Source organism: Elephas maximus, chromosome 27 (assembly GCF_024166365.1).
Source record: "Elephas maximus indicus isolate mEleMax1 chromosome 27, mEleMax1 primary haplotype, whole genome shotgun sequence".
In the NCBI taxonomy this organism is placed as follows: Eukaryota; Metazoa; Chordata; class Mammalia; order Proboscidea; family Elephantidae; genus Elephas; species Elephas maximus.
Window position 1 is genome coordinate 15,193,111 of NC_064845.1, and position 12,363 is coordinate 15,205,473.

The following is a 12,363-nucleotide window of genomic DNA, read 5'->3' on the forward strand; positions in this document are numbered from 1 at the left end:
GTCAATGTGCTATGTGTACGCAGGGGAAATGCTCGGAGAGGCTGAGCCCCAGCGTAGAGGGGGTGAGGCCTTTTGTTTTGGCGGCATTAGTGGTTAGTGTTTTGTTCTCAGGCAGTTAACTTTCATTCCTCCCAGTCTTCTCAGACTGACTTCTACACCTTGACTTCTCAGCGGGTCCTCCCTGGACCAACAGCATCCACCCCAAGAAAGCTTGTTAAGAATGCAAACCCTCAGGCCCCAGCACAGACCCCATGTACCAGCTGCTTTATAACAAGGTCCCCAGGTGATTCAAATGCACACTGAAGTTTGAGAAGCACTTTTGCTTGACTTCTGCTTTTCTTCTTCTAATTAAGTAAAAATATGCGGAATCCAAAAGAATAAGAGAGTTAGTGAGGTATTGGCTAACCGCCTGACACCTAGATTACTTTTTTTTTTTTATTTTCTGATTTGGTTATCAACCCATTAGTAGGTTGTGAGATCAAGGTTATGCAACTTTTAAGTGAAAAAAAAAAAACTAGAAAGTAGCAGAGTTTATCATATATTTTGGAAACATTTGTTTCAAAAAAAAGTACGTGCGCGCGCACACACACACACACACACACACACACCCCTTTATATGATGTCCTGGATCCTGGTGTGAAATGAAATTCTGAGGGGGGTTACAGTAAAAAGAAGTTTGAAAACCACTGGCATGAAGACTTAATGTATCTCATTTTATATATTGATGGGTGTTTAAAAAAACAGAAAAGATCAAATGCATGCATTTGATGTAGGTTGACCATTTGACTCTCACCAGTGATGATGATAATATTATTTAGAAATTTTACTTATTCGGGAATCGGAATTGAAATTTCAGTTCCGATTCCTCAATAAGATGTCCAAATAGACGGTATGAATGTTAAAATCACCTTTTCTACTGCAAGGCAATAAAAATTTCAATTTTTCACTCCATTTCAGAAAACAATGCTTTATGAGAGAACATCTCAAAATCTTGAAAATGATACCTTTCAAGATAAACTCAAGTAAGAAAGAAAACACAATCAAACAAAACTCACTGTAGGATGACCAAAGGCTATCCATTAACTTGAAGGGAATAAAATTTTTGAACTCAGAAGAAATCCCCCAGGTTATGGGAGAAACAAAACCAAACTAAACCCATTGGTGGAGTTGATTCTGACTCATAGAGACCCTATAGGAGAGAGTAGAACTGCCTCATAGTGTTTGCAAAGAGCAGTTCGTGGATATGAACTGCTGACCTTTTGGTTAGCAGTTGAGCTCTTAACCACTGCGCCACCAGGGCTCCGTGAGACATACAGGGTGTCCCAAAAGTCGTGGTGCAGTTTTAAGTTGTAATAACTGCAGACGCATAAATGCTAAAAACGTACCAAAAATTACTTGGAAGTTTGATCTTCAGCACTTTTTTAGTTTTATGATATTTTGAAAAATAATTAAAAAAAAATTTTTTTACTTCTCTGTTTCAGTTCCTCTGGTTGGAGATGGCAAACACTGAAACAATACATTAAAATTAAAAAACCGATTATTTCAAAATCATAAAATGAAAGGAGTGTTAAAGAAATTTAGATCGTGAAACTTTACCGACAATGTTCTTTTGTTAAGTTTGTGGTAGCAGCAATCCAGCTGAAGTTATTAAACACCCAGTAGCAAGAAGAGAAAAGAAGTCGCTCTCCAAGCCCCAGTCTGTCTGAAGATGAGACGCTGAGAAACCTCGAGAGTCAGATTTCACCACGTGTGGGAAAGAACTGGTCTGGGGGAGTGAAGCCGAGGTGCTTTGTCAAGGAGGGCGCTAATGCCAGGATGAGACATGGTTACGGGGAAGTGCTTTCAATCTTGCTGGCAGGGTCTGTGCCAGACAATGAGTTGTCTTTGAAAGTGCCCTTGCCCTGCTAGCAAGCGAGGAGCAGCGGGGTGAACTTGAGAGCTTATACCGAGCTTCCAGAGTGTTCTTTCAGGCCCCTTCTTCTGGACATCCCCTTCATAGTCATGGTTTCTGATTTTGAGATGACCGTTTACTAGAGCATTTCCTTAGATAGTCACAAGTGAGTTATTTAAAACAACATCTTATTAAACATGATTTAAAAATATGCTTTTAAGGAACTCTAAGCATTTTTTCCCCTCTAGAATTAATGTATTAATAATATAGAATATTTACTTTGTTAAAAAAAAATGTTGGTATCCTCATTTTTAAAGTAAGTTGTGTTTTGGGGGAAATTAAAAAAAAAAAAAAACTACATGCTATAAAAGATAGAACTAGCATTCCCTCTCAAGTATCACTGTTATAGTATGTAGGTTTGTTCTTTTTTATATTTACCTTTAACGATCCTGGAGCTCTGGTTGTGCAGTGGTTAAGAGTTAGGCTGCTAACTGAAAGGTCGGCAGTTCGAATCCACCAGCAGCTCCTTGGAAACCTTATGGGGCAGTTCTGCTCTGTCCGGTAGGGTCACTACGAGTTGGAATCGACTTGATGGCAACGGGTTTGGCTTTTTGGTTTTTAACTAGCCAGTTTCTATGTTTCAGAGCTAATCAGTAATGGTGCCATCTTTTTCCTAGTGTTCATCCCTTTGAGAATCTCTATAAATTTGAATTAAATTTTATATAATGTAATTTTAACATATTGAGTGTATACAACTTGAATATATATTGAATATGCATTAACATGGATAATTTGAAAATAAACATGAGAAGGGATATTGAAGAGGTGGTACCTATTATAAAAGGCAGCACTTATAACACATTTTGCATTTATTTATGTCTAAATGGAGTATGTTACAGTTCCTCAATATTATGACTTGACCATTTTTCAGTGTTTTCAAAAATCGTGTTTTTATTTTACCAGTTCTCACAATATCAACTTGTAGTTATTCATATTTGTCATCATGTATTTGTATCATGTTTTCCTTGTTTGAAAGAAAAAATCCCAAACTTTCTGTTTCAGGCTCTCACTTCGTGTTACACAATGGTTACAGTTGTGTGCATTAGCACCGTTGCCCTCAAGGCTAATGATAACATAACGAATGTTGAGGCCTGTGCCAAGTAGAACATTTTGTTTTCAGACCATTAGCTATAGAAAACCACACGTTAGTGGTTTCCCTTTGTGATTTATCATAAATGTTATGTTCTTTCAATTAAAAAGTGTAGTTCATTGTGTTCAGTCATTCTTCTATCTGCAGTATATTGGAGAGATTTCATAGATATACTGTTCAAATTAGGAAGAAAAGCAAATGTTTCAACATTCACCAGTCTTATTCAAGTCTACATGGGTGAATCAGCTGTGCCCATCTTTAAATATTTGAGGCCTGAACTTCTTCCTATAACTCCAATTCTACAGTTGCCCATACATAGTATGCATGGACCTCACCAGCCTTATGATCCATCAAGTGACTGAGAGATTTTTTAAAGGAAGTATCAAAGACAGAATTCTAGCTGGAAGGGTTGAGCATGTTTGTTATTGTAACATTTTTCTTCTTCCTCCATAAAAAGCCTGAACCAAAAGAGTAGCCATTAATTCTACAAATTCTGGTAGATCTATTACAAAACTTATAATGTCAAATCATTTTGTGCCAGCCCTGTTGGGTTTTTGGAGCTTGAGGGTTGATGTGTTTGAGAAGTATTATATTGTAAAAAAAAAAAAAAGCAGCTCATAATTCCTTGTTGTTGTTGTTAGGTGCCGTTGAGTCAGTTCCAACTCAACAACCCTGTGTACAACAGAACGAAACACTGCCCGGTCCTGCGCCATCCTCAAAATCATTGCTGTTTGAGCCCATTGTTGCAGCCACTGTGTCAATCCATCTCATCGAGGGTCTTCCTCTTCTTTGCTGACCCTCTCCCGTGAGTGTTTGCAGCTGTTTCTTCTCATTTTGAGTTGTGCCACATCAGGAAATGAAGGTCCTGAAAGCTTGACTTCCTCTACGTCATTAAAGTCAACTCCACTTTGAGGAGACAGCTCTTCTCCGGTTGTCTTTTGAATGCCTTCCAACCGGAGGGCCTCATCTTCTGGCACTATATCAGATAGTGTTCTGCTGCTATTCATAAGGTTTCCATTAGTCACTTTTTTCAGAAGTAGACCGCCAGGTCCTTCTTCTTAGTCTATCTTAGTCTGGAAGCTCTGCTGAAACCTGTCCACCAAGGGTGACCCTGCTTGTATTTGAAATACTGGTGGCATAGATTCCAGTATCACAGCAACACGCAAGCCACCACAATACGACAACTGACAGACATGTGATAATTGCTTACATTACATTAGGTGACTGTATGGTCCTCAGGAATTACAGACTTGAAGAAAGAAACCTTTTGTATTGTTAGTTTTGGCATTTGTTTCAGGGAGAGATGAATCACGTTCTGCTACAAGTCCAGGACTTGACTTTGCCAAGACTGGCGGAGACAGCAGAAGGAGACAATTGCCTTTGTGTTCAAGCCCCTTGAACTGTTGACTTTCCTTTTTAGGGACTGGTAGTCTCCAGGACAAAATGAGTGCGTTCAGATATTTCTGCATAAGTTGGGGGATTTTTGTGAAAGGGACAATGTGCTACAACCCTGCAAATGTTTTGAAATGCTGCCATTTAGCTATCTGGGGTAATTTGACCATCAGTAATTGAAAATTTTAGTATTCTCTGAAATGAAGGGTGAGTGAACAGAGTCTCAAAAAGCCACTGAACTTCTTTATTTGTCCTGCCATGTGTAGGCACAGTAGGTTTATATAATGTAATGGGCAAAGCATGAGCCTTGATGGACAGACTGGAATATAAATGTTGGTGTCGCCATTAACTAGCTGGTATGACCTTGGAAAAGTTCTCTGAGTTTCAATTTCCAATTCTGTAAAAAATGATAGTAATTTTGCCTACCATGTAGGACCAAGGTGAAGAGTAGAAATAACTAGAAAAGAAGTGATTAGTATAAAATTAAAGAACTGGTCTTAGTAGAGCTATGCCTTGAGTCTGAAGATTCTGAGGGTCTTCCTGGTTTCCAGGTCGTTTTTTTCCTGGCTGGGGGAGGGGGAGGAGGAGAAAGGGAAGAGCAAAGTGAAACTTACTAAGAATATCTACATGGTAGAATATCCATAGCTTCTCTGATCATAAGGTTTTTTTGCTCGTTTTACAGTTTGGCCCAGGGCTAAGGTGGTAAGAATTTTACTGTCATCTGCTGAAGTGTTGTGGCAATTTTTGGGTCCCGTTCAGACAGGGCAGAAGTCCAAGGGATGAGGAGAATTCTGGAAACCAGGCAGTATTAAGGACTATTGAGGAATGAGAAGCATATGGTGTAGAACACAACTTCAGAGATGGAGTAGCTACCTTCAGTCCCTTGAGAGATTAGCATGTTGAAGAGTCCTGGTTAAGAGCATGTACATTGGAGCCAGATAAACCTGGATTTGATTCATAGTTCTACCACCCTTTTATATATTTAAAAAACACTTCTGCAGGGCTTACTAAGTACCAGGCACTATTTGAAATACCTTGCACCTACTAACTTATTTAATTCTCATAACAAACTTATAAAGTAGGTTCAGAGAGGTTGTGAATAGCATCTACACTTTGAGGAGGCGCTAACAGACTAATTGATATTCTGAGGACTAACATTCTGATTTTAAAATCCTGTGACCATGTAAAACATTGATCTCAGTTACTTGAAGTCAAACTCTTCATCAGATTGTTGTCTCGTATCCGCTTTGCTTACTTGAAGCTTTAAGCAGATTCGAAAAGAGTCTGCCTGTCACAGTTATTAAAAAAAAAAAAAAACACCCGTAGTCATTGGTTCGATTCCAACTCATAGCGACCCTGTAGGACAGAGTAGAACTACCCCATAGGGTTTCCAAGGAGTGGCTGGTGGATTTGAACTGCTCACCTTTTGGTTAGCAGCCATTGCTCTTAACCACTGCGCCACCAGAGTTAAGGCGGATATAAAAATGAATCATCCAAACTGTTTTACATTCTTTATGCATGCCTCACCCTTCACCAGCACAGACACCTGTTCACAGTTGGTGGCTCTTCAACACTCCTCTAAATAAGTTAATAAAATGTATTCTTATATCCAGGAGATATTTCTTGTCTGATTTTCTTACAACTTCGGTTTTGCTTGGTAACAATGTGTTTTGACTTTTGCGTGTATCTGACACCATCATATTTTAAAGCAACAGTGATCATTTTCAGAGCTATTTCATTATGCTCCTAAGAAGTAGGCTGAATGCTTGTCCTGGTTTACATATTTATAATAAGGGAAACAAGACAACAGATGGAAAACACTTGCCTAGGGTCTACCGGTTTGTTAGGGAGTTGATGGCGCCAACATATTGATCTACCAAGTAAAAGGTAAAGTTGAGAAAATCTCCCAGAAAGTAGAGGAAAAAAATGGAGGTGGTAAATAGGAGAAAAAAGACAAGATAATTAAAGGGTAAATTCACATGGTTCAACATCTTAATAAGAAAACAATTGGAAATAGAGAACAGAAAAAAAATGGGAGAATGGAGCTCATTAACAAAATAATTCAGAAGGATATACCTGTGTGGTCGACGTAAAGGAAAAATGAGCTAATTCCTCATTTTCCATAGTGGAGTATATAAAAAAATATACTGCCTAAAATGGAAATGCAACATAAAACAATCATGTTTTTATGCACATGGACATAAATTCATTTTCCTCACAACTAAATAAAAGAACTTAAAGTGATTGTCTCTAGGGAGGAGGAAATGGGTAGGAGGGGGATAGGAGAGGGCAGTTTTTCGTAACAAATCTTATAAAACTCTTTGACAGTTTAAATTTTGCGTGTGTATAAATATGATTAAAGTTAAAAAAAGTTAAAAGCAAGTTTATTTTTAAAAGTCTAATGAAACAGCACACAAGATATAGATGAGGGAAAAAAATACAGAACTCAAAAACAGTACTGAGGAAATCATCTAGGATGCGAAGGTTCAGATTAAAGGAAAGCTTTAAGTTCTGTGCAGGATAAATAAAAACAAACCCATACGTAAATTCACTATGATGAGGATGTGGAAATGTAAAGGAAAAAGTCTCCAACACTGTCTGAGAGGGGTGAGGATGGAGATAGGCCCAAATCTGGAAAGAAATCATAATTAAAGAGCTAGGTTATTTCTCATTAACAACGGCAGATGCTAGATCCCAATGGAATGCGATTTTCAAAATGCTGAGCAAAAGTTTCAACCTATAATTCTTATCTGGCTCAAGTATAATTCAAACCTGAGGGTGAAATAAAAACCTGTTCAGATTAATAAGACTGAGCTAAGTTCACAGACCCTTGCTGAAAGAACTACTAAATGATATACTCGAATGGGAAGAGAATTGAACAGAGAAAGGTGTGAGATGCAGGAAACAAGAGTGAGTAAAGAAACTCGCAAACCTAAAGGTATATCTAAATAAGCACCATTGGTAATACAACAGCAATAATAGTAACTATTTTGAAGGGTGTTTGTTAAAAATAATGGAGAACTAAACTACTATACCGTAGTAGCATGGAGGGGAGGGAGATGGAAGTCATTTCTTGCACAGTCTTTGTATTATTTTAGAGAAGGAGCGATAAAATGGTTTTCTTTAGAATTTGATTGATATACAAATTTAGAGTAACCTCTACAGAAATAGAATGTTTGACTTCCAAGACAGTGAAGGGAAATAAAGAAAATTCAATTAATCGATTTAATAAGATGACAGCAAAGAAGAAAAAATATGACAAATAGAAAAAAAAAGAATGGAAGTAAATCCAAATATATATTTCATCACAATAAAGGTAAATGAACAAAACTCTTCAGTTAGAAGACAAAGAAATTTCCATATTGCATAAAAATATGAAATCCAGTTACATACTGTTTACAAGAGTCATACCTAAAACATAGTGACTCAAAAAATTAAACATAGTATTGGCATGGGAATAAATATGTTAGGTAAACACTAATTAGAATAAAACCAAAGCAGCAATAGTAGATTAGACAAAATATGATATTTAGGCAATATTAATATCACTATTGATTATTTATGCAGAAACTTAATGACCTAGATTTATCTTTATCTATGCATTTTTTTTTTTTTTTGTGCATTCAGCTTGAAATGCACCATACATCTACTCTTCACTTATTGGCTGTCTTGTTATCTGATATTTTGCATGATGACAATAAAAAAAATATTATCTATTTTGCACATTAACAACGTACATCTGGCAGTAATGAATGCTGAGGTGCGAGGCAAGAGTAATGCTGGCTGTAATAGTTAAGGTTATGTGTCACTTGGCTGGACAGTGATTCTCAGTGGTTTGGCAGTTATGTAATGATGTAGTCATCCTCCATTTTGTGATCTGATATGATTATTTTCCATTTTGACATAATGCTGGTTTTCACACAGTGATCTGATCTTTGGAACCTAGCCATGTCAGTAAGTGAGGAGTGGATGTTTTGAGGTGTCAGTAACTCTTTCATGAAGAATAGCATTTAACAGATTACTGCATCAGTATTCTAAGTGACCTAAATGAGTAATTTTGCACTCATAGATGTTAATTAATTCCTTACAGAATAGTTGGCCATGCTTGTTGACCGACAGCTTCCAAGTCTGTCTTCCTAATTCCTGGGAAGTAGTTTGTCCACCATGAGACTTTAGGTCCAAACCCAGTAGACTCGTGAAGCAATTGTCTAATCACAGTGAAAATTCCCCAAGAAACATTTTATATTTTTAAACTTGCTTCATGTGAAAGTAACATAATTACCTGTACCTTTAAAAATACATATATCAGCAGAGTCTTTAAAAGATGATTATCATATTTAGAAAGGAGATGGTGTGTAGAGAGACCTTCTCTTCTTCCCACCCCCTAACTTTTTTTCTAGGAACAAAGCTATGTAGAAATCTTAATCCATTAACATTCTGTTAAGGTTTTGGATACTTCTTTCCTTCTTAACTGGCCCTCACTGCAGGAAACAGTACCATGTTCTTACTAATCAGGCCAAACCAATCTCTTTTCTTGTCAATAGCAGGATCCAAATAGATACTGTAGGATGGGCTCCCCTCTGGCTAGGAGAGAAGCCAAGTTGTGTAACCCTACAGCAGTGACTGGCACGAGGTTACATGGCGTGGGTGGAAAATCATTCTTATTCATGCAGAGAAGCAGATCAGCTTTTGGGGACTAGTCCATGCAGTTGGGTGCCTTGCCCAGAAGGGGTGGGGCTGGTAGCCTGAGAAACTGGGTATTTTTCCCAGGCTTCTGGGTCACTGCTGTTGTCTTTCAATGCTGTTTAAAAAGCACCTCGAGGAAACTTCTCATTGGCAGTGGAAGAGCTCACTAGTTCCAGGGGAAGAATCTGGGTGGGAGCAAAGGGAGAATTTTCTCCCCCCTTTGCAGGGCTCATGGAAAGTGGGATTTAGTGCATTCATTTGTTAAAGACATGTTCTCTTTGGATTTTGAGGCTTCAAAATCTTGCTTTCCTTAGCACTTATTACCATAAACCAGTTTTAATCACATAGATATTTACCTATTATTTAATAGTTTGGACCAGGGTTTAGACCTTGGCAATGCGGCAAGTGATAGTTCCAACTTAATTCAAAGAACTTCAAGTCTGTGGATTTTCTTAAGAAAATCATCTTCTCAGAATTTCAGAATTATGACTATCAATTGTGTGATTTTTTTAAAAAATTGATTTGTTTAGGTAAAATAAAATATTAACTAAAAGTATGATGTATGCCAAATTGTATAGTTTATTTGTAAGCCCATATTTACATTGGACCCCCACCCATTTCAAGTGACTTTTTCATTCTATTCTTTTTAACTATTAAAGTAATAACACCCTTATTAGTTAAAAAAAGAAGGAAAAAAAGCCAACAATACTGAAAAGAAAAGGACCTCACCCCAGTGTCACTCTTGTGGCACCACTTCCTGTTTCTGGACTAGCTTGAAAAAAAGAAAGTTTTCCACAACATGTGGTCATAACATCTGGAACTCTAGAATGTCAGAGAGGGAAGAGACATAGAGATAATTTTTCCAAAACTTCTCAATTCTAAGGAGCAATATTTTGCCCAAAAGAGGAAAGATAACTTTGCTGAGGTTATCATTTAAATATGCCCAGGTCTTGGCCTTGAACCCAAGTCCTCACCATCTAGTACCCTTTCCAGGATATCACACTGCTACTAAGTTTTATGTTCTTAATACCTTTCATTGTTATTCTGGAGCCCTAGTAACACAGTGGTTAAGAGCTCGGCTGCTGACTCAAAGGTTAGCAGTTCAAATCTGCCATCTTCTCCTTGGAAACCCTATGGGGCAGTTCTGGTCTGTCCTATAGGGTCACTATGGGTTGGAACCAACTTGATGGCAAAGGGCATTGTTATTCTGATCACAAAAGTAATAAATGTTCATTATAGAAATTCAACAATTATCTCACCATCCACCATTAAAAGGTTGATGTATGTCATGGATTGAATTGTGTCCCCACAAAATGTGTGTCAGCTTGGCTAGGCCATGATTCCCAGTATTGTGTGATTGTCCACCATTTCATCATCTGATGTGATTTTCCAATGTGTTGTGAATCCTACCTCAATGACGTTAATGAGATGGGATTAGCGGCAGTTATGTTAATAAGGCAGGACTCAATCTACAAGATTAGGTTGTGTCTTAAAAGAGAGAAGGAAGCAGAGAGACAGGGCGACCTGATACCACCAAGAAAGCAGAGCCAGGAGTATGCGTCCTTTGGACCCGGGGTCCTTGTGCTGAAAAGTTCCTAGATCAGAGGAAGATTGATGACAATGACCTTTCCCCAAAGCCGACACAGAGAGAAAGTCTTCCCCTGGAGCTGGCACCCTGAATTTGGACTTCTAGCCTCCTAGACCATGAGAGGATAAATTTCTCTTAGTTAAAGCCATCCACTTACGGTGTTTCTGTTAAAGCAGCCCTGGATAGCTAAGACAATGTATTTTCTTCTGGCATTTTTCTGTGCTCATAATTGTGCAAAAGTGGGATTAGATTTCACATAGTTTTGTGGACTGCTTGTTTCACTTCACATATGATGACTATCATTCCATGTCATTAAACATTATTCCTTAAAATTATTTTTAATTTTTGCATGCCAGTCTGTGCTACAGAGGTCCCATAATTTATCTAATAGGTCCCAGTTAGGAAGGCACCAGTTTTTCATCAACACTAAGGATGGTCTTGTAAACATAGCTGAACATAAATTCTTGCATATTTTGCTTGGTGGCTGAAAACTCCTGAGTATAGATGTTCTGTAACTTAGGAAATTCTTGGGAGGTCAGGGAATCTTTAAACCCCAGAAGTTATTTAATTTCACTAAATTAGACCTCCCATAGTTAAAGTAAATAAAATCAGACCACTTTAGGGAACGAATCTGTTTAGCTCTGACTCGATCAAAGATGCCTTAACCATTAAGTTAAGTAGCCATATACGTATTTTATTAGCCAGCTGAAAAAAAGTGTTAGAAAAATCTACCTTATTAGTTGGCAGGTAAAGCTTCTGTCTTCACGGTATATTTTATAATGCTAATAAAACAAGTAATAAGAATAGTAATAACTACTACTTATTGAGAGTATAGAGTGTGCCAGACATGTGCAAGTTTTTAAAAGAATATTTCACTTAATCCTCACAACAGCTCAGTGAGATAGGCTCTGGTATGATCTTTATACAGAAAAGAACAGTAGCTTAGAGAGGTTAAGCAATTTGCCTGATGTGGCACAGCAAATGATGGCAGAATCCAGACTTGAACCTAAGCCTACCTCACTCCAAAATCCAAGACTGGTGCCAATCTCTCCAAAGTGATTCTGTTGACTTTTTTTTTTTTTCTCTTGATGATTTAGCAGTGGTTTGTAACCTTTTGAGACCCATGTGAGAACCTGTACCTTTGCCTTAAAGTACATAGAATCGTACTCTTTCTAGGCGTATTGGGAGCAAAGAAAGTGGGACAGCAGATAAGATGTTAGGCACTGTCTGATCTATGTGGTTTGAAATGACTTCTGAGAATTCAGTGGGTGAAGTTTATTACTGTGTCCCCAAAATACAAATAAATACATTGTCACTTAAAAATATTTCCATGATCAGTACTTACATAAAAACCGTTGTTATCATCGAATCGGTTTCTGCGAGTATTTTTTTTCCTGGTAGAGTATTTACAATATGTAATATATTTGAGAATGAAAGGCCATGCTGATGAACATCTGGTGATCTATCTGAAAACCATCTTTCCTGTTATGTTACTATTGGTTTGGAGTTTGGTCTTTGTCTGTGAACAGCACCTAATTCCCCCAGGGCTTCAATCACTCCTCAGTACATTGGGTTGGGTGTTCTTTCAGGCTACTGACACACCATTTTCTACACTTCGGGGGAAGGAGCGGATGCCTGACTCCGTCACTTTTACCA

General features: G+C 37.8%; 1 protein-coding gene across 14 annotated transcripts in view; it reads left to right on the forward strand.

Annotated features, from left to right (window-relative positions):
- THRB (thyroid hormone receptor beta) overlaps window positions 1–12,363 on the forward strand; it is a 415,197-nt gene that overhangs the window by 16,108 nt on the left and 386,726 nt on the right. For 3 of the 14 annotated variants that reach the window (XM_049871023.1, XM_049871030.1, XM_049871026.1), the window contains exon 2: window positions 3,683–3,846. The exons of the other annotated variants lie outside the window; for them this stretch is intronic. The gene's annotated coding sequence lies outside the window, so the exon portion shown is untranslated. The remainder of the gene's footprint in view (window positions 1–3,682; window positions 3,847–12,363) is intronic. 14 annotated transcript variants of the gene reach the window in all.